The sequence below is a fragment of the Callithrix jacchus genome, chromosome 4, assembly GCF_049354715.1.
Source record: "Callithrix jacchus isolate 240 chromosome 4, calJac240_pri, whole genome shotgun sequence".
Taxonomy (NCBI): domain Eukaryota; kingdom Metazoa; phylum Chordata; class Mammalia; order Primates; family Cebidae; genus Callithrix; species Callithrix jacchus.
The window spans coordinates 27,446,449-27,468,529 of NC_133505.1; positions in this window are offsets into that span (position 1 = coordinate 27,446,449).

Genomic DNA, 22,081 nt, shown 5'->3' on the forward strand with positions numbered 1-22,081 from the left:
CCGTTCTTGACATTGCTGGTTGTCTTCATGGTCATTGCTGAAGTCATTCAAGGCAGCGCAGAAGAATTCTCGCCTCTTAGACAGAGTGCTCCACAAAGCAAGCATCCTTGGGAGCCGTGGCTGGTGCCCAGGTCAGAGAGCAGGAAAGTGGGAAGGCCATGTGGTAACTGAGTGAGGGGGCCTCATGAGTCATACTCTGGGGACTCTCCAGGGTACTAGATTGAATTATATGAAATTGCTGAGGTTTCTGGGAAATCCATAGGTTTCTGTTAGTGTGGTCCCACTTGTAGTCTCAAGCAGAAAGACTAGAAAAATATGGACTTCTCAGATCTCTCCACTCTTTTTTTTTTTTTTTTTTTTTGAGATGGAGTTTTGCTCTCATTGCCCAGGCTGGAGTGCAACGGAGTGGTCTCAGTTCACGGCAATCTCCACCTCTAGGGTTCAAGAGATTCTCCTACCTCAGCCTCCCAAGTAGCTGGGATTACAGGTGCCTGACATCGCGCTCAGCTAACTTTTGTATTTTTAGTAGAGATAGGGTTTCACCATGTTGGCCAGGCTGGTCTCGAACTCCTGACCTCAGGTGATCTGCCTGCCTTAGCCTCCCAAAGTGCTGGGATTTCTGTAGTGAACCACCGCACCCGGCCCTCCCAACTCTTCTGACTTATCCTGGGTTCTCCTGATGATTCATCAGCAGGGCGGAGCTTCCGAGTCTACACTCAGCTCCTCTAACCCTCAAATGCCTACTCATCACCTGGGGATCTTGTTAAATGCAGATTCTGACTTCCTTGGTCTAGGGTGGGGTCAGAAATTCTACATTTCCAACAAGTTCCCAGTTGATGCCGCTGCTGCCTGACTGTGCTGTGAGGAGCAGAGCTCTAGAATGGTGTCAGCAGACCCAGAAGTCATCCTTTCCCTTGCAGCATGGGTAAATTAAAGACAGAACGAAACACAGCTGCAGTAGGGCAGCAGCATCTGTGTCAAATTCCACACCCCACCTGTCTGGAGAGTTTCATAGGCGACACTGTTTGCTGCAAGTCCATTAAGCCTATTAAAAGGGATTTTTTTTTTCTTTCACTGACCATTCTTTCAACAGATATTTACTGAGCACCTACCATGTGATACTGAACTACGAAGAGATTCCAGTCGATGCTTTGTACTGCAGCCAGAATGATTACCAGAAAGAAAAACCTGATCCTGTTACTTCCCTCCTTAAACTCTCATTTCCCTGAAGTATAAAGTACAAGTGTCCTAATATGGTGCTTAATACCCTTTCTACCCTGATCGACAGTCACCCTACCTCCAGCCCCACCCAGTACCCGAAAACCTTCCCTGCTGTCTGCTGACCAGCCGCCAAGCTTGGGCCTCAGCTCTTTCTCTCTCTCTACCTCACTCTTCTGAGCCTGCCCCTGCCACCTCATCAATCACTCATCCTTTTGAAGATAAAGCTCCCCACCACACCCTTCAGGGAGTCTTCTCGGAACCCAGGTGGATTTCCTGAGCCCCCTTGGTTCTGACAATTTCACATAGAAATTCTGTCAGTTCCTTTCTCCACAAAATATTGTTTCCAGACATCAAGAAATGTCCCAGTCATTTCCCTCTCAGCCGATTATTGCTGAACTGCAGTTTGGTCTGAGTGCTATGCTGCCCGGTAGGAATTCCTTCTTGCCTGCAGGTTTTCTCGTCTGAGATGCTCACGGCCCAGTCATTAGTGTTGGCTCCCAAGCAGCTGGCAAAGGGCTGGGTCACAGGCTGCTGAGGGATGGAAAAGATTCCAGGGCAAATGTGCGTCATCTGCGGTATGCAGCATTTTACAGCTCAGCTGTGGAGACAGAATCAATAACAGCCCATCAGGAATGGGGGAGGAGAATACCAAGGAAGCAAGAGAAGAAGGACAGGTGGGCAGGTCACCAGTGTCCCCTGAGAACCATGGTACCCTTAGACATGCAGTGTGCTGGGACTTTAGATCCACTTCCACCCTGAAATTCTCTCAACTGTGGATATAATGAGATGAAAGCGGGATCCAAACTCCCTGCAGCTTCTAAAACTAGTTCCATCTTGCTTCACCTAATGTTTGGAAGGAGTAATCTTTCCGAATTTGGCAGCTGTCGTAACCATTTCACTTTTGTGTCATCAGATTGCTAAAAATCTTCTTGTTTTTGAGACAGTCTTGCTCTGTCTCCCAGACTGGAGTGCAGTGGCATGATCTCGGCTCACTGCAACTTCCACCTCCTGGGTTCAAGTGATTCTCCTGCTCAGCCTCCCTAGTAGCTGGGATTACAGGCATGTGCCACCACACCTGGCGAATTTTTGTATTTTTAGTAGAGAAGGGGTTTCACCAGTTAGCCAGGCTAGTCTTGAACTCCTGATCTCGGGTGATCCACTAGCCTCAGCCTCCCGAAGTGCTAGGATTACAGGTGTGAGCCACCAAGCCCAGCCAAATCTTCTTTCCTTTTATGAGAGAAGAGTTTGGAAATATTCGACTTTCTTGTTCTTCTCTTGAAATCCCAACCTCGGTTACAAATCACACACACACACACACACACACACACACTCGGTTTCAAATCACACACACAAACACACACACAGAGCAACACTAAACAAAGACATTTTTCTTTTTAAAATGTTATTTAAGAGTAAGGGTCTCACTCTGTCATCCAGGCTGGAGTGTCATGGTGCGATCACAGCTCATTGCAGCCTCAATCTCCTGGGCCGAAGTGATCCTCCTGTCTCAGCCTCCCAAGTAGCTGGGACTACGGGCATGCACCACCACACCTAGCTAATTAAAAAATAAATAAATTTGTAGAGACAAGATCTCACAGTGTTTTCCAGGCTGGTCTTGAATTCCTGGGCTCAAGCAATCCTCCCACCTTGACTTCCCAAAGTGTTGGGATTATAGGTCTGAGCCACCATGCCTGACCCAAAGACGTTTTTCTAGGTTGTAAAATGGAACCAGCAAAATTGTAACATAATGCAGTGTTGAAGTTACCGACTTAGAAGTGCGAACTTGTAAACTTCCATGAAACCATCTCTCCAGGGTCATAATTAAAAAAATATGTGTAATGTGTTGTGGTGTTGGGAAGGGCAGGGAACGGAGATGATTAAACCTGCTTTTGCTGTTTTGGTATTGCATTGCTCTTGTAATTCAAATGCCTGAAAGGAAGAATGATCTTTTAATCCCACTGGCAACAGTGGAGAGGCGTGTGGCCTTCAGCATCTCCAGGAACATTTGACATCTGCCACATCCACTGGCCTGTCATCTGGTTCCTGAGCTCTTTCCCTTGTTCCCCCTGACCCTTGGCCCCCATTACAAATGCCTTGGCAGTCACTCTATCTGGATAAAGGCAATGGTGCATTAGAAGATGGTCCTGACTGTGAACAGGGTGCTAAAATGGTATTAGAGCATTTTAGTCCATTCAGGCTGCTATAACAAAGTACCATAGGCTGAGTGACTTTTAAACAACAAAAATTCACCTGTTAAGTTTCTGGAGGCTGGAAGTCTGAGACCAGGGTGCCAGCATGGTCGGGTCCTGGTGAGGACCCTCTTGTGGGTAGCAGATGGCCACCTTCTCCTTGCATCCTCACATGGTAAAAGACAGCAAGAGAGTTCTGGGTTTCTGTTTTATATGGACACTAATCCCATTTATGAGGGTTCCACCCCCATGACCTAATCACCTTCCAAAGGTCCTATCTCTTAGACTATCACATTGGGGTTTAGGATTTCAACATATGTATTTCAGGGGAATCCAACATTCAGTCTACAACATAGAGTGATGGCTTGCAAAGGCAAATCTGGTGATGATGAAAAGAATAGACAGAAGGGCCAGGACCTGGAATCAGGGAGGTTAAGCGGTTCAATCAGCTTTCTAGGTCATGTGTGGATCATTGCAGTGGCTGCACTGGGCTAGCACGTCCAGCGTATGCTTCATTAACATAACACGTTTTCTTAAGACTCCCACGGTGGCCAAGTGAAGGAAAAAAGTGAAACCCAGTAGTCTGAAGCTCATAGTGTACGTAGCAGACATTACGCAATGTGGAGTGAAAGCTGCCTAAGGAAAGAATTGAAGTGTCGTAATCCCCACAGCGCCTAAACACTGGGAGCCTGGGAAGACTGGCTGGTGCCTCTCTCCTTCCTCCATATGTTAGAAAATCTATGAAAAACTGATGGCTAAAATTTTTTTTCTTTTTTTGAGACGGAGTCTAGCTCATTTGCCAGGTTCGAGTGTAGTGGTGCAATCTTGGCTCACTGCAACCTCTGCCTCCCCGGTTCAAGCAATTCTCATGCCTCAGCCGCCCAAGTAGCTGGGACTAGAGGTGTGCACCACCACACCCAGCTAATTTTTGTATTTTTAGTAGAGATAGCATTTCACCATGATGGGCAGGACAGTCTCGATCTTTTGACCTCATGATCTACAGAAGCAAAAGCCTCTGGGCAGGTCTGTAACTTAGGACACAGTGCAGGAATGACTTTGTGAACCCCCAAATCTGATTGAAGTAAGAGCCAGAGTCAAAGTCAAGCCGTTGTCAGGCAGGCCGTGGAGAGGACAGAGCAGCCTGGAGTCCAGATGTTAACTGGAGACCCCAGGGCCCAGGAACTACGACTGCATCTTTGGTAGTGGCCAAGTCCCTGCGGGGCCTGCCAGCCTCGATGCCAGCCTTGGAAGTCGTGTTAGCATCGCCAGACACTGTGGCAAGTCTGGAGTTGCTGAGTTGTCAGCGAGGCTCTTCAAATTTAATCTAGATCATATCTGGAGGGTGTGTGCGTGCATGTGTATATTCTCCTCGCTTTTCTCCTCATGCTCACTTTAAGATCTACCCACATATTTACCATTTCCAGTGATCATTATTTTGTGTAGATCTGAGTTTTACTCTGTTTTTTTTTTTTTTTTTTTTTAGACGGAGTCTCATTCTGTCGCCAAGCTGGAGTGCAGTGGCTCGATCTCGGCTCACTACAACTTCTGCCTCCTGGGTTCGAGTGATTCTCCTGTCTCAGCCTCCTGAGTAGCTGGGACTACAGACACGTGCCACCACCTCAGTTAATTTTTTGTATTTTTAGTAGGGACAGGGTTTCACCCTGTAGCCAGGATGGTCTCTATCTCTTGATCTCATGATCTGCCCACCTCAGCCTCCCAAAATGCTGGGATTACAGGCATGAGCCACTACGCCTGGTCCTGGTTTCATTTTCCTTTAGCCTGAAGAACTTCCTTAAACATTTCCTGTAGTCATATCTGCTGGTAATAAATGAAGTCGTGATTGTCTGCAAAGGCCTATTTTACCTTGATTTTTGAAGACCCTTGTGACTGGATTGAGACTTTGAGGTGGCTTGATATCAGCATTTCTAGATGTCATTTCATTGCCCCCTTGTTTGCTGGGCCTGTGATACGAATCCAGCAGACATTTGTAACCTTCCTCCATCTGCAGCATGTCCTTTCCTGGGCTTCTTTGAGGATTTTAGTGCTGGTTTTCATCAATATGACTATGTTGCCTTGCTATAGTTTTTTTTTTTTTTTTCTGTTTATCTGTTGAGAATTTTGGACCTATGAATTGATACTTATCATCAAAATTGGAAAAAATTTTAACCATCATTTTTTTTCATAAATTTTCTGCCTGTCTCTCCTGGGATTCTAATTATATGTATGCTAAAGATTATCTCATAGAGAATTGAAGGTATGTTCTTTTTTTTTTTTTTTTTTTGATACAGGGTTTCACCATGTTGGCCAGCCTGGTCTTGAACTCCCAACCTCAGATGATCCACCCACCTCAGCCTCCCAAAGTGCTAGAATTACAGGCCTGAGCCACCATGCCCAGCCAGTATGTTCATTTTTTTTTTTTTTTGAGACGGAGTTTCGCTCTTGTTACCCAGGCTGGAGTGCAATGGTGCGATCTTGGCTCACCACAACCTCCGCCTCCTGGGTTCAGGCAATTCTCCTGCCTCAGCCTCCCGAGTAGCTGGGATTACAGGCACACGCCACCGTGCCCAGCTAATTTTTTGTAATTTTTAGTAGAGACGGGGTTTCACCATGTTGACCAGGATGGTCTCGATTTGCTGACCTCGTGATCCACCTGCCTCGGCCTCCCAAAGTGCTGGGATTACAGGCCAGTATGTTCACTTTTTAAAGGCTCTTTCTTCATTCTGTCTTTCAGTTTGATCATTTATATTGCCATGTCTTTAAATTCACTTGTTTTTCTCCAGTGTCCAGTACTCTTATCAGGACCATCCATTAAAATGTTCATTTCAGACTTTGTGTTTTCCACTCTAGAATCTTCTTCCTCTTCCTCTTCTTCTTTCTTCTTCTTCCCCCTCCCCCTCCCCCTCCCCCCTCCCCTTCTCCTCCCCTTCCCCCTCCCCTTCCTCCTTCTTTGGAAACAGAGTCTCACTCATTCTGTTGCCTCGGCTCACTACAACCTCTGCCTCATGAGTTCAAGTGATTCTTTTGCCTCAGCCTCCTGAGTAACTGGGATTACAGGCGTACACCACCATGCCTGGCTAATTTTTGTATTTTTAGTAGAGATGGGGCTTCCCCACTTTGGCCAGACTGATCTCAAACTCCTGACCTCAGGTGATTCACCCACGTCGGCCTCCCAAAGTGCTGGGATTACAGGTGTGAGCCACCGCACCCAGTCTCAGCTCTAGAATTTTCATCTTTTTTTTATTTTTAGTTGAGATATAATTCACATACAATAATATTGATTATTTTTATATCTACCATTTATCTTTTCATTGTGTTCAAGGTTTACCTTGAATTATTTAGTATGTTTATGTTAGCTGTTTAAAAATTCCTGGCCAGGTGCAGTGGCTCATGCCTGTAATCCCAGCCCTTTGGGAGGCTGTGGTGGGTGGATCATGCGGTCAAGAGATTGAGACCATTCTGGCCAACATGGTGAAACACCATCTGTACTAAAAATACAAAAATTAGTTGGGTGCGGTGGTGCGTGTGTGTAATCCCAGCTACTCAGGAGGCTGAGGCAGGAGAATCATTTGAACCCAGGAGGCGGAGGTTGCAGTGAGCTGAGATTGCACCATTGCACTCCAGCCTTGGCAACAGAGAAAGACTCTGTCTCAAAAAAAGAAAGAAAAGAAAAAAGAAAAAAAGTTATTGTCTGATAATTACATTTCCCCCATGATTTCTGGGTGTTTTTCTGTTGACTTAATTTTTCTCCTGATTGTGGGTCAGATTTTCCTACTTTTGGCATGTCTAGCATCTTTTGATTACATGGTGGACATTTTGAATGTTTCATTGTTGCACATCTGAATTTTGTTGTCTTCTTTTAATGAGCATCAAACTTCGTTCTTGCAGGCAGTTAATTTACTGCATGCATAGCTTTATCAGTATCCTTCTATGCCTCGTTTTGAAGCTCTGTTAGAGTGGATCAACAGTAATCTTTATGCTGGTGCCACTTTACTTATATTCCTAAGTGCTGACCTTCCTGGAGTTTCTAATGAATGTCCTGGGTGTTCATTAAGATGGTATCCAGAGCTCAAATGTCTGCAGCACTGTGCAAGCTACAATTACCCAGGAGTTGCTCTTTCCCTGGTAGTTGTTCTTTGCACAGCCTTGTAGACTCTCACTTGGACATCAGAACCTCACATTCGGCCAAGATCTTCAAGGGTACTCTGCGTATTTATGGAGCTATTTATTTGCAGATCTCTAAAAATTCAACCCCTCTCAGCCTTCAAACACCAGTTTCTGTCTCCTCAGCTCCACAAGACGGCTGTGTTCTGCTTGGATTTCTTTTCTCTGCACTTGGTTTAGAAAGTTCCTCAGGCAGAAAGCTGGAGGAATTGTAGGGCTCACCTCATTGTTTCCCTTCTTCCAGGATTACAATCATTTTGTTTCTATTTTCCAAAGACCAAAGCCAATTGTTTCCTTTATTTTGTCCAGTTCTCTATTCATTTATAGTTGATCTGGTAACCTCCTTCTTCTTTCTCTTTTCTCCTCCTCCCCCTCCTCCTCCTTCTTATTCTTCCTCCTTTCTCTCCTTCTCCTTCTCCTTTTCTCCTTCTCCTTCTTCTTCGACAGGGTCTTGCTCTGTCACCCAGGTTGGAGTGAAGTGGTGCAATCACAGCTCACTGTAGCCTCGACCTTCTAAGCTCAAGCAATTCTGCCACGTCAGCCTCCCAAGTAGCTCGGACTACAGGTGTGCACCAGCATGCCTGATTGATTTTCGTATTTTTTGTAGGGACAGGGTTTCACCATGTTGCCCAGGCTGGTCTCCAAGTCTTACTCAAGCAATCCACTTACCACAGCCTCCCAAAGTGCTAGGATTACAGATGTGAGCCACCATACCCAGCCGGTATCCTATACACCCTTCTTAATGAGGCCTTGTTTGGGTTATTGTAAAAATAAGTAACACACTGGGTTCTGGAAGAGGTTTTCCTTGCTTTTGAAAAATGACTGGAACCAGGCACACTGGCTCACGCCTATAATCCCAGCACTTTGGGAGGCCAAGGCAGGTGGATCACCTGAGGTCAGGAGTTTGAGAACAGCCTGACCAACATGATGAAACCCCATGTCTACTAAAAATGTAATAATTAGCCAGGCATGGTGGCGAGCACCTGTAATCTTAGCTACTCGGGAGGCCCAGGCCGAATCGTTTGAACCCAGGAGGTGGAGGTTGCAGTGAGCCAAGATCAAGCCATTGCACTCCAGCCTGGGCAACAAGAGCAAAACTCCGTCTTGAAAAGAAAAAAAAGAAAAAGAAAGAAAAATCACGTTTTTGGAGAAAAAGGACAAAAAGAAATAGTGCCTTTTCTGCATTTGGGAACTTATGATGCCAGGAACTGTTGAGACAGTTTTTTCTCTCTGTCATTTCTGTGTGTCCATTTGGTATCATGTGGGGTGGGAGGAGGGTTGCTATCGAAGAGAACAAGTCAATATGCTGAGAATGGCAGGGTAAACAGATAGAAAGCAACTGGGTCTGTGAGAGCGTCAGGGAGGTGATGCGGTAGCCAGCCTGAAGCTGCCCGAGGTCTAAACCAGTGATTCGCAAACTGTTTGGCCTCAGGGTCCCTCTACACTACACATTTTTTTTTTTTTTTTTTTGAGGCAGAGTTTTGCGTTTGTTGTCTAGGCTAGAGTGCAATGGTGCTATCTTGGCCCACCACAACCTCCACCTCCTGGGTTCAAGTGATTTTCCTGCCTCAGCCCCCAGAGTATCTGGGACTACAGTCATGCACCATGACATCCAGCTAATATTTCTATTTTTAGTAGAGACGGGGTTTCTTTTTTTTTGAGACGGAGTTTCGCTCTTGTTACCCAGGCTGGAGTGCAATGGCACGATCTCGGCTCACTGCAACCTCCGCCCCCTGGGTTCAGGCAATTCTCCTGCCTCAGCCTCCTGAGTAGCTGGGATTACAGGCATGCGCCACCATGCCCAGCTAATTTTTTGTATTTTTAGTAGAGACGGGGTTTTACCATGTTGACCAGGATGGTCTCGATCTCTTGACCTCGTGATCCACCTGCCTTGGCCTCCCAAAGTGCTGGGATTACAGGCGTGAGCCACCGCGCCCAGCTGAGACAGGGTTTATCCATGTTGGTCAGGCTGGTCTTGAACTCCCAACCTCAGGTAACCCACCCACCTCGGCCTCCCAACGTGCTGGGATTACAGGCGTGAGCCACTGCACCCGGCCCATTTTACATTCTTGAAATTACTGAGGACCCCAAGAGCTTTTGTTTATGTGGTTTATATCTATCAATATGTATTATGTTATTAATTGAAATAGAGAAATTTTAAGTATGTATTTATTAATCCATTAAAATCAACCAATCATACAATAACAAATATATTTTTATGAAAAAATATGTCTTCTAAAACAAGAAATAACTTAGTGACAAGTGGCATTGTTTGACATTTTTGCAAGTCCCTTTAATGTCTGGCTTAACATAACCCAACTAGATTCTCATGTCTGCTCCTGTTTATTTTTATTTTTTCCTTTGTCAAGATGGAGACAAGACTAGTCTCAAACTCCTGTCCTCAAGCACCCACCTCAGCCTTCCAAAGCACGGAAATTACAGCTCTCAGCCACCAGGCCCAGCCACATGTCTGTTATTGTATTTGATCTGTTATAGTATGCTGGTTTGGTTGAAGTATATTTTAAAAAAATATCTAGCTTCACCCAGATGTGTAGTAGGAGAATAAGCAGAATTTGTATGTCTTTCCAGGTCGTTGTAATACTCTCCGTTGATACTACACTAAGAATGTAATAAGTGGTAGTTCCTTAAAAGTAATTTGCAAAGTGGAGTCTGAAATTATCTCCAAAAATGTTTTATACTCTATGGCAGAGATCAGCAATTTTTTTCTGGAAAGGGCCAGATAATAAATATTTTCTAGCCAGGCGTGGTGGCTCACACCTATGATCTCAGCACTTTGGGAAGCGAAGACAGGCGGATCACAAGGTCAAGAGATTAAGACCATCCTGGTCAACATGATGAAACCCTGTCTCTACTAAAAATAGAAAAATTAGCTGGGTGTGGTGGCGTGCGCCTGTAGTCCCAGCTACCTGGGAGGCTTAGGCAGAAGAATTGCTTGAACCCGGGAGGTGGAGGTTGCAGTGAGCCAAGATTGCGCCACTGCACTGCTGCCTATTGACAGAATGAGACTCCATCTCAAAAAAGTAAAAATAAAAATAAATAAATATTTTCCACTCTGTGGGCCATACAGTCCCTATCACAGCTGCTGGACTCTGCTGGTGGGGCACAAAAGCAGCCACAGACAATGCATGAACAAATGAGTGTAGCTGTGTGCCAATGAAACTTTATTCCCAAACCATCTGGTAATAAATTTTTTTGTAAATAAACACTGACTTCTAATCCATTACATTAAAGTCCAGCTGCAATTTGCACATGGAATAAATGATTTTCACCACGTGCCTTGAAAGGGTTTCAGGGACTTCCAGGCATGACTAGGCCGTGTTTTGACAACTACCACCATGATGTTTTTGTTGTATGAGATCACAAGTCCCTTATTATTAAAGTCACTTTCAGTCGGGTTTTCTGTTCCTTACAGCTGAAAGCATCATAGCTGATAAACTAGGAGTAGCTTCAAAAGCCAGAAATCTGCATACTGGTCTCTCTCTTGGATCCTGAGAAATGGTAACCCCAACCACATTGACACCCACCAATTTGATGTGCCCGTGGTAGAGTAGAAATAGCAAGACACACCCGGGCTCTGTTATTCACACCTGTAATCCCAGCACTTTGGGAGGCCAAGGTGGGAGGATTACAAGGTCAGGAATTCGAGACCAGCCTGACCAACATGGTGAAACCCCGTATCTACTAAAAATACAAAAAAAAAAAAATTAGCCAGGCATGGTTCTGCATGCCTGTAATCCCAGCTACTGAGGAGGCTGAGGCAGGAGAATCACTTGAACCCGGGAGGTGGAGGTTGCAGTAAGCCAAGATGGTGCTGCTGCACTCCAGCCTGGGCAACAGAGTGAGACTCTGTCTCAAAAAAAGAAATAGCAAGACACATGTTTAGGCTCAAAGGTCCCAGGGCAGCCTCATGGAGCCTCACTGAGTCCCAGGACATGAGGGGAGAGATTTGAAGAGTTTTCCATGTTTTCACATGGAAGAGCACAGAGGCAGCTGAGAGAAGGCTGGGAGAACCAAAGATAGATACCTCATTATCTAGACAATGGGACAGAGCAGGATATGTCAGCATGGAGTTTATTCTGGAAGGCTCTAGGACAATGTGGGAATCTCATTAGGGGCCAGCATAAATTGATGGCAGTGAAGAGGAAATGCAACCTCCCGTCCCTGCCATTGCTCTGTCATCACACACACATTCTCTAACTTCACATCAACCTCAGACAGAGAAGTTGACTAAGGGTCTCCTAGATTGATAAAGATTAACCAACATTGATTAAGTCGAAGGTGTTGCTGACAAACAGAAGACGCCTCTTGAGTTACAAATTAAGGTCCATTTTAGGAAAACTTTAAAATTTTTCATACACCTATTGATGCACTAAAAATTCATATTCTTCAACAATAGACATCACCCAACTAAAAAATTTTGCCAATCCAATGAAAAATCATATCTCATCCTTTAACTTATATTTCTTAACTATCAGTGAGGATGAGCAGCACTTATATTATCGAGGGCATTGATTTTAAAATCCACCACAGTGACTTTGAACGCAGTGGGACTGATGTTTGCAGTTTGGGAATACAGTTCCCACCTGTGTGTGCAGACACGGTGCCGCCACTTTCACCTGCGAAGTGAGTTGTTTACAGATTGTCAAGCACTGAATAGGACACTTGGGAGACATAATCCTTAATTCCAGGTGACCTTCCTCCCTTCCTGTATGGTAACTCTATCAGGGGAGTTACACTCCATTTTCATATGTGCATCTGCCTGTCTGAGCCTCCTACTCACCTGATTGGCTGGTTTCTGGAAACAAGGCCAAGGAACTAGGTGCAGTAGCATCCTGGATCTTGTCACTTCCAGCATTTCTCTTCTGCTTCTCAAGGTGAGATAAAATCAACACATACTTCCTTGAATCTAGGCTCCATGTGAACAGAGGCAGTAATTCTCAATGTTGTGCTATTTCTTTTATTTATTAAGAGAGCCTCAGTTTGCTTGCCTGCAGAGGTAAAAAGTCCTTTCATTAAGAACCATAATGGTGCACAGGGTAAAGAAAGCTACACCAAACCCCACTACTCCAACACAACTGCTAGCTTCTTTTTTTTTTGTATCAACACCTAATTCTCATTCAACTGTACAGATATTTTACATATTTACAAGGCTGTATCATTAACTAAGGATCTCCTCCCTGAGCATTGGCCATCAGTAGATTATATTTAGTCTACAAATATTATAATGTTTAAAAACAACACTATTGCCGGGCGCGGTGGCTCAAGCCTGTAATCCCAGCACTTTGGGAGGCCGAGGCGGGCGGATCACGAGGTCAAGAGATCGAGACCATCCAGGTCGACATGGTGAAACCCAGTCTCTACTAAAAATACAAAAAAATTAGCTGGTCACGGCGGCGAGTGCCTGTAATCCCAGCTACTCAGGAGGCTGAGGCAGGAGAATTGCCTGAACCCAGGAGGCGGAGGTTGCGGTGAGCCGAGATAGTGCCATTGCACTCCAGCCTGGGTAACAAGAGCAAAACTCCGTCTCAAAAAAAAAAAAACAAAACAAAACAAAAAAAAAAACACTATTGTGGATTTGTGTGACCCTTGGCTGCTGTGGAATTCAACCATCATCACGTTTCTATTTTCAAATTTATTTATGCATTCGTTTATTCAACAAATATTTATGGGGCTAGGCGCCAGGGGCGCAACTATAAATACGACACTGTTCCTGCCCTTAAGGGACTTACAGTCTTGAAGAGAAATAGACATCATCGTGTGATTTTTACGTCTTTACTTATTTATGTATTCAACACATACAGATTCAACACAAGCATCAACACACAGAGTACCTACTTTTTTCATGCTAATGACAAGCAAGTAGCCACATATGTGTTTTGGTGGATTGTGTTACTTTATCAGGGCTACAAAAGCAGGCGCATGCAGAATCTGGAAGACTTGCCGTCCGTTTTTGTGGTATAATCTCTAGATGGCACATGCTTCCGCTTCCGGCCACAGGATGGGTTGTCAGATAAAACATTCGTTTGAATGAGAAAAACAATTAAGCACTGAAAATGTGAGAACAAGAAAACACGAGATAAAAATAGCGTTCACAAGCCTGTTTTATGAAGCATCTGTTGAACTGGTCGGATTTAGAGTCGCAGTTTGAGCATATTCCATTCTCTGTAGACTGCACTACATGTAGGATGAGAAAGTCGGCAGAGTCGTAACTGGTTGTACCACTTATTGTAGTTTTGAACTCTAGGCCAGTTGTGAGGAAAACTGGAAAACTGCTTCATGTTTCAAGCCTAGACAATCATTAACCCTTTGTTGTTGTTTTATTTTTTCTTCTTCTTTTTTTTTTTTTGAGACAGAGTCTCACTCTGTGGCTCCAGCCCAGGCTGAGTGCAGTGGTGTGATCTTGGCTCACTGCAACCTCTGCCTCCTGGGTTCAAACGATTCTTCTGCCTCAGTCTCCCAAGTAGCTGGGATTACAGGCATGCACCACCACACCCAGCTAATTTTTGTATTTTTAGTAGAGACGGGGTTTCACCATGTTGGCCAGGGTGGTCTTGAATCCCTGACCTCAGCTGATCTGCCTGCCCCGGCCTTCCAAAGTGCTGAGATTACAGGCGTGAGTCACCATGCCTGGCCCATTAACCTGTTTTGAAAAACTTCAAAAAATTATTTTTAAAAAGCCTTAAAACCTACCAGTTGAAGGAACAGCACAGTCAGTCTCTGCATGCCCTTTCTCTGACCTCAGTAGTTTTTGACATTTTGCCCATTTTGCCACATCTCCATGTACGCTTTTCTTTCTTTTTTTTTTTCTGTGTTATTTCAAAGTAGATTGCAGACATCATGACGCTTCACCCAAAATGTTTCATCACGCACCTCCTGGGGACAATGGCATTCTCTGAGGTAAATGTAGTGGCAGCACCACACCCAAAAAATGTTTTGCTGGTATTCAGTAGGGCCACCTCCTATCCAGCCACTAGCTACGGCATCCTGGGATTGTGTCAGCCCCACCCTGCTGCTTGGGCACTGAGCCCCGTGCCTGCCCCATCCAGAACTAATAGCGTGACTTGTTGCACCATCAAGTCCAGAGACAGAGCCTGTCACCCTCACCCACCAGCTCAAACCCCTGGATGCACTGCCTTCCCAATGAATATCTGTGTCTGCCATTCCCCATCCCTGTGGGCCAGCACCACAGCTAGTCTGCTGCCTCTTCATGACGACCTACGCCATGCTGCAGCTGACCATGGATATTTCAAATGGCAAATGAAGATGTTAACCATTGATATGGTTTGGATTTGTGTCTCTGCCCAAATCTCCTGTTGAATTGTAATCCTCAGTGTTGGAGGAGGGACCTAGTGGGAGGGAACTGGATCATGGGGGTGGAGGTACCCCCAGCTGCTCTTGTGTTAGCGAGTGAGTTCTCACGAGATCTGGTTGTTTGAAAGCGTGTAGCACCTCTTGCTTTGCTCTCTTCCTCCTTTTCTGGCCACGTGAGACGTGCCTGTTTCTCCTTTGCTTTCTGCCATGATTGTAAGTTTCCTGAGCATCCTTGGCAATGCTTCTTGTACAGCCTGTGGAATTGTGAGTCAATTAAACCTCTTTTCTTTGTAAATTACCCAATCTCAGGTAGGTATTTACAGCAATGCCCGAACGGACTAATACAACCATACATAATGTGACTGGCCACAGACATTTCCAACCTGTTCCTTGCGCATAATATTGCCAAGAAAAATGGCTTTCAGCAACACCCATGAGCTCGAATGTCATTAATATTCATTTCGGAAGAGAGCTGCTCATAAAAGCAAAGTGCCTTTCAGCTTCTCAGTAAAGTATAGAGGAAATGCTTTGGTTGGATGGAGATCCAATAGTCAAAGGCGGTAAGGGAGTGGGCTGCCATGACGTTAATTTCTCTTACTTACCTTGTCCTTCAACCTAGACCTGTCTCTTGAAGCAGGGAAAAGAAAGCAAGTTCTTTAAGTCTCTGTGGCCATCTTCAGGGACAGCACAATAAGCAAAGAAGCCACACCAGGATGAATAGGCCGTGTGACCCAGACCGACCCTTTCCTGGCCGGTCCCAGGGCCGGGGACTGACAAAAACTCTGCAGAGCCCTTTGCCTATCAGGGGAGTGGGTGGGTTGCCCAGATCCTGGCATTTCTCAAGGGGCACAGGCTCATGTGAACAAGGAGGAGTACTCACTCCTTGCTCTAAGAACAAAAAGGCTGGGAGAAAAGGAAAAGGCACGGGAGTGAATAAAAATAGAAACAGGCTCAGTGCTCTGACAGGCAAGATTCTCAATGAATTGGGCCCTTCAGTGAGTGGAAATATCTCATTTGAACTAGAATCCCATCGACAAGCTTTGGGGCTTTCTGTTTTCACCACATTAACGCCCTGACAAAGGCCTGCACTATTGAAGATGCAGGAAATGAGAGGTGCTGGCTGGATTCCCCCTTCCTCCCTATTTATGCAGACGGTCCTGGAGGCTGTATGGTGGTTACCTAGGAAACAGCTTGGATGTGAAACTTCAGAAAATGTGCTGTCAGGCAGCAGGGGATGCGATTGCTGATTTTTTTGCTGGCGTTGTGTGATGCCGGGCCATTTTATTAACTCCTCTGAATCACATGTAAGGAGGAGATAACACCTACCTGTGTGTGTGTGTGTGTGTGTGTGTGTGTGTGTGTGTGTGTGAGAGAGAGAGAGAGAGAGAGAGAGAGAGAGAGAGAGAGAGAGAGAGACAGAGAGAGAGAGAGAGAGAAAGAGAGACAGAGAGAGAGAGAGAGAGAGAGAGAGAGAGAGAGAGAAAGAGAGACAGAGAAGCACCACAGCTGGTTGTAGAACCCATAGGGCGTTCAGTGAGGATGTTTTTCCCTTCTCTTCTACCCATCTTGCAAGCTTGCTGCACTTATAGACACCACTCACCCACCAGCTCAAACCCCTGGATGCACTGCCTTCCTGAATAAACAGGATATAGATATGATATATATATAGATATGATATAGAAGCAGCTTTGGCAATGAATGAGAAGTTAACTGAATTTGTGTAACTGGAATTAAACGTTTAAAGCTTAATAAGAAAGTTCCTTATGTGGTGCTAGATGATCAATCTTTTGTAAATTGAAAAGTCATTTAAGATGCAAATACTTCTAGTTCGTCACTGTGGTAAACGTGAAAATTTTTAAATGTAATAGTTTGGATGCTCTTTGAATAAGCACAGCCACACAGTAAGGGTTGAGGGACCTCATCACAAGCACCTCTTTTTCTCTGCTAGAGTTGAGACCCAAATGAGAGATGGGTGTGGGAGTCAGATCTAGCAATAGAAAAATGCCTGCATTATCGCTGATGAAATCCCTGCGACCAACGTGTGCAGCAACAATAGTCCTTTTAATGTCGCCCTCCTACCCCCAAACTGGAGAGACTTCACACTCCCCCACCAGGCAGTGCTGGGTAACTGTGGCCACTGCCAGCCTCGGCACCTCAACTAGGGCTGAGTACCCCAACCCGGCAATCAGCTTGCTGCATGGCACGGGCCCCAAGCACACACTGTCTGCAAGCCGACGTGGTGAGGGTCAGCAGTATAACTAGAGGGTGTTGACCAAGTGAGCATTAAAGACTTCCAAGACATCAAAACTAGAAGCTCCCCCTTCAGATTCTCCCTGCTGCTGGGAGTTGGGGCCACTGTGATCCTCAGAGAGCCCCTCTCTCAGAGTTGTCTTCAGCTAAATGAGCAGCCTACCCGCAGTCACAGTCCCTCCTTAGAAATGACTTAGAGCAAGTGCTGGGAAGCGAGGGCTGTACAAAGGTTTAGTTCCCTTGCCTCAGTTTGGGGCATCTCTAAGGGTCGTCTGAGCTCCAGAGCCACTGGGACAGACCAAGACAGTTCCTGGGAATGCACCTTCTGACTCCTGGCGTCCCCAGTCCTCCTTTCTTCATTCTCCAACATGCTTCACATGCAAATCTCCTTCTGAGGCTGTTTCCCCAGGAACCAACCTGAGACAACTCATTTCAAAGTAACTCCATCATGTGTTCAGGTTATAAGAAGGTGATGGACTTCATCACATAGAATTGTATCTGGAAACTCATGTTCTTCGATCATTTTTCTTGATATATGATCATGTTTCTCATTTTTTAAAATTATTCTCAGCCAGGCAAAGTGGCTCATGCCTATAATCCCAGCACTTTGGGAGGCTGAGGCAGGCAAATCACCTGAGGTCAGGAGTTCAAGACCAGCCTGGCCAAAATGGTAAAACCCCATCTCTACTAAAAATACAAAAAAATTTAGGCAGGTATGGTGGTGGGTGCCTGTAATCCCAGCTACTCAGAAGGCTGAGGCTCAGAAGAATCACTTGAACCAAGGAGGAGGTTGCAGTGAGCCAAGATCGTGCCATTGCCCACCATCCTGGGCAACAAGAGCTGAAACTCCAACTCACACACACACAAAAAAGAAAAATTATTCTCTGCAAAATTCCTGTCTCTCCGATGTTGGACCTCCAGCCCTCCTCATTTTCTTACCAGTTCTTTCCTGTTTTCCATGCCCTTCTCTTCTCACTGCACTTTCGAGAAGACTCATTCACTATTTTCCAAGGTCTCTATGTGTTCACTTGCATTTTTTATATAGTTCCCAAGAACTTTTCTTTATTCTCCAAATTTTATTTTTTATTATTTTCCTATTCTTTTTTTTTTTTTTTTAGACGGAGTCTCTCGCTCTGTCACCAGCTGAAGTGCAGTGGCATGATGTTGGCTCACTGCAACCTGCGCCTTCTGGTTTCAAGGGATTCTCCTGCCTCAGCCTCCCAAGTAGCTGGGATTACAGGCATGTGCCACCACGCCCAGGTAATTTTTGTATTTTTAGTAGAGACAAAGTTTCACCATGTTGACCAGGATGGTCCTGATCTCTTGACCTCGTGATCTGCCTGCCTCAGCCTCCCAAAGTGCTGGGATTACAGGCGTGAGCCACCACACATGGCCCCTACATCTTCCTATTCTTATTTCATAGATTCTCTATCATCTCTTATGTGAGGAGATTCATGAGGTTTTCAAAGATGTTTTCTTCCCCCTACATCATTTCCTCTGTTTCCGTTTTAACCCTTGTTTGCTTGTTTGGGTTCCTATATTGCCTGACAGAGGCTTCCTGCAGGTGTCTGGTAATCTTTGTTGTCTACTCATTTCTAAGAGAGAGGTCTTGGAAGCTAACTGAAATTTCTGAGCCCATGGGTAGAGCTTTTTGGCCTTGGGATTCACTGGATGGTTATGGGTGATCTGTCATCTATCTTGTTGTTTCCTTGGGGAACCATCAGTGCCAGTGTGTAGATTGAACAGCAGCTGCCAATTCCTCCCATTCCTGAATAACACTCTGTCATGTTTACATTTGATGTGTCGAGTTGGCAAAGATGTGGTGCCCAGCTGTTTGATTGAATAATAGTCTACACGAAGGTATTTCATAGACATGATTGACGTTTACAATTGGTTGACTTTAAATACAACAAATCATTTTCCATCATGTAGATGAACCTCATCCAATCAGTTCAACAACTTAGGAGCAAAACCTTCGGTTTCACAGAGAAGTCTGCAATGGAGAAATCTTGCCAGGCCAGGCATGGTGGCTCATGCCTGTAATCCCAACACTTTGGGAGGCCTAGGCAGGTGGATCCACCTGAGGTTAGGAGTTCGAGACCAGCCTGGCCAACATGGTAAAGCCCCATGTATACTAAAAAAAATACAAAAATTAGCCTGGCAAGATGGCACACACCTATAATCCCAGCTACTTAGGAGACTGAAACAGGAGAATTGCTTGAACCCAGGAAGCAGAGGTTGCAGTGAACCGAGATCATACCACTGCACTCCAGCCTGGGCAACAGAGTGAGACCATCTCAAAAAAAAAAAAGAAAGAAAAGAAGAAAAAGAAATCTTGTTGTAGTTTCCTCGTGCTGGCCTGCCCTATGGATGTAAGTCTCTGTTAGTTCTGTTTCTAGAGAATCCTGAGTGATGCCCACACCTTTGAAAGGTGACTTTGCCACTCTGTCAGTCAAGAGCTGGAGACTGTTTCTCTATCTCTTCAACCTAGGTTTGGCCACACATTTGCTTTGGCAGATGGGACCTTAGCAGCTGGGGGACACTTCTGCCACCACAAAAGCCTAGATTCTCCTGATGGACGATGGAAGACACATGGTACTGTTCCAGCTGACATCAGGCCAACTACTGGACAAGACAGGGAGGCTCTCCTAGAACACGAAGGCCCACATGAACTGACCCGGAGCAGAGAAACTGCTCAGCCAAACTGCAAGGCTGTGATTAACAAAGCCTTAATCTTAATCTACCAAATTTTGGGGTGGTTTGTTACACAGCAAACACTCACTAATATAGTCATTATCATTTCTTAAGTTGATCATATTCCCCAGAGTAGAATAAGCCAGTAACCTGCTCCTTATTCCCAGCTGCAAGCATTGTAAGAGCTGAGTGGAAGGCTGGGTTTTTCAGCACTCAATATGTAAGTATTCCCTTAATTTTACAAGTAAGTTAGGGCAATTTATGACGCTTTAGAGGGCACCGTGTCCACATGGAAGACTCTCCTCTTTTCTGACATCAAGTATAAGGTTTGGAGGGTTCCCCAAACCACGCTCAGCTTCAACAATTTGCTAGAAGGACTCACAGAACTCACTGAATGCTGCTGTACTCACAGTTATGGTTTACTACAGGGAATAGAATACAGCTTAAAATCAGCCAAGGGAGGAGACACATGAGGTGGATAACAAAATGGGTCCAAATGCAAAGGTTCAGGTTGTTCTCTCCAGAAGGGTTCAGGTGCCTCAGGCTCGGCTCATGTCTATAATCTCAGCACTTTGGGAGGCTAAGGTGGGCAGATTACCTGAAGTCAGGAGTTCGAGACCAGCCTGGCCAACATGGTGAAAGTCCATCTCTACAAAAAATACAAAAATTAGCTGGGTGTGGTGGCACATGCCTGTAATCCCAGTTACTCGGGAGGCTGAGGCAGGAGAATTGCTTGAGCCCCAGAGACAGAGGTTGCAGTGAGCCAAGATTGTGTCACTGCACTCCAGCCTGGCAGACAGAGCAAGACTGTCTCAAAAAAAAAAAACAAAAAACCAAAAAACAACACCTCAAGTGAGTGGCCCACGACAATTGGCTGGCATAGGACATGATCCTCACTTCCCAAAGGGCACTTGGGATTATGCAATCAGAAGTGACTGATGTGCGTATGTTTCCATAGACCTCTCTGATGTCTATGCCATCTCCAAAAATATTCAGACTGCAAACCAGGAAATGCATTGAATTGCCACTGTTGTCCTTATATTTCCATTTAAGGACACTGCAGCCCCAACATCTTAAGGCCTTTTAGGCGAGCTTCCTTCAAACCTCAGATCTTGGTTACTCTCTAGTTTAACCTTTAACCCTTTCCCATTTGACCTGAGGACACTCGCCCTTGCGGCTGCAGCATTTACCCGAAGATAACTTTGCCAAGAAGGTTCTTGCTTTATTACTTTTTTTTTTTTAATTTAAAAGACGGGGTGTCAGCATGTTGGTTAGGCTGGTCTTGAACTCTCGACCTCAAGTGATCTGCCTGCCTCGGCCTCCCAGAGTGCTAGGATTACAGGCGGGAGCTACCGCGCCCGGCCGCTTTATTACTTCTGCATTTATCTAGCATATTGACATTGGAAACAAAAGACATCATTCTATTTATAGCATTGTTTTTAGTAGTGATATTTCCATTTACAAAATACAGTAATTCTTCGTCGCTGAAAATGTCAGATCCTAGAAAATGTAGCATTCCCATGCATGATGTTAACGTCGTTAAATAGCTGTTGGCCAAAGAATCATTTGATGAATCCAATTTTTCCAAATTAGATGATGTAGGTCTGTTTAGAAATAACTTCAAGAACAGTTTTTATATTTTATTTCCACATTGAAAATAAGTCAGATTTGCTTTTGCCTCAAAGAATGTGTTTATGCAAAATAAAATGAGTGGTACTGGCTAGCTGCACTTTTCTTTTCTAAATGGGAAAAGGGTTAATAATTATTCATTTAAACATATGCTAGGCATGCCTCTCTTAAATGCTGATCTCTGACTCTCTAATACCTGTCATTCTAGAACACAGTCAGCAGATGGCACAGCTAGCTCTTCCGGGACATTGAGAACATGAAGACCAGCCCACCCCTGAGACCTAATTGAACCAGCCTCAACCTTGCAGTGAAGGTTACTCCATCCCTAACAGCACTGAAGGACACACAGATTTTGTCCTTCATTGCCTGAAACAAGGAAAGAATAACCATGGGCTCACAGTTGCCAACTTTTTATCAACGACTTTCGCTTGACCAAACTTCAATTGGGTTTTTACCTATACGTCCCTCAATGTTGCCTTTCACGCAAGCATTCAGATGCGCACTGTCTTCTATAGAGAAAACTATCTCTTGTTGAAGAGACCTGATTTTGCCCTGTGTCTACCCATCCACTTGCCCTCCGCCATAACAAAGTTTCTGCAAGTCCT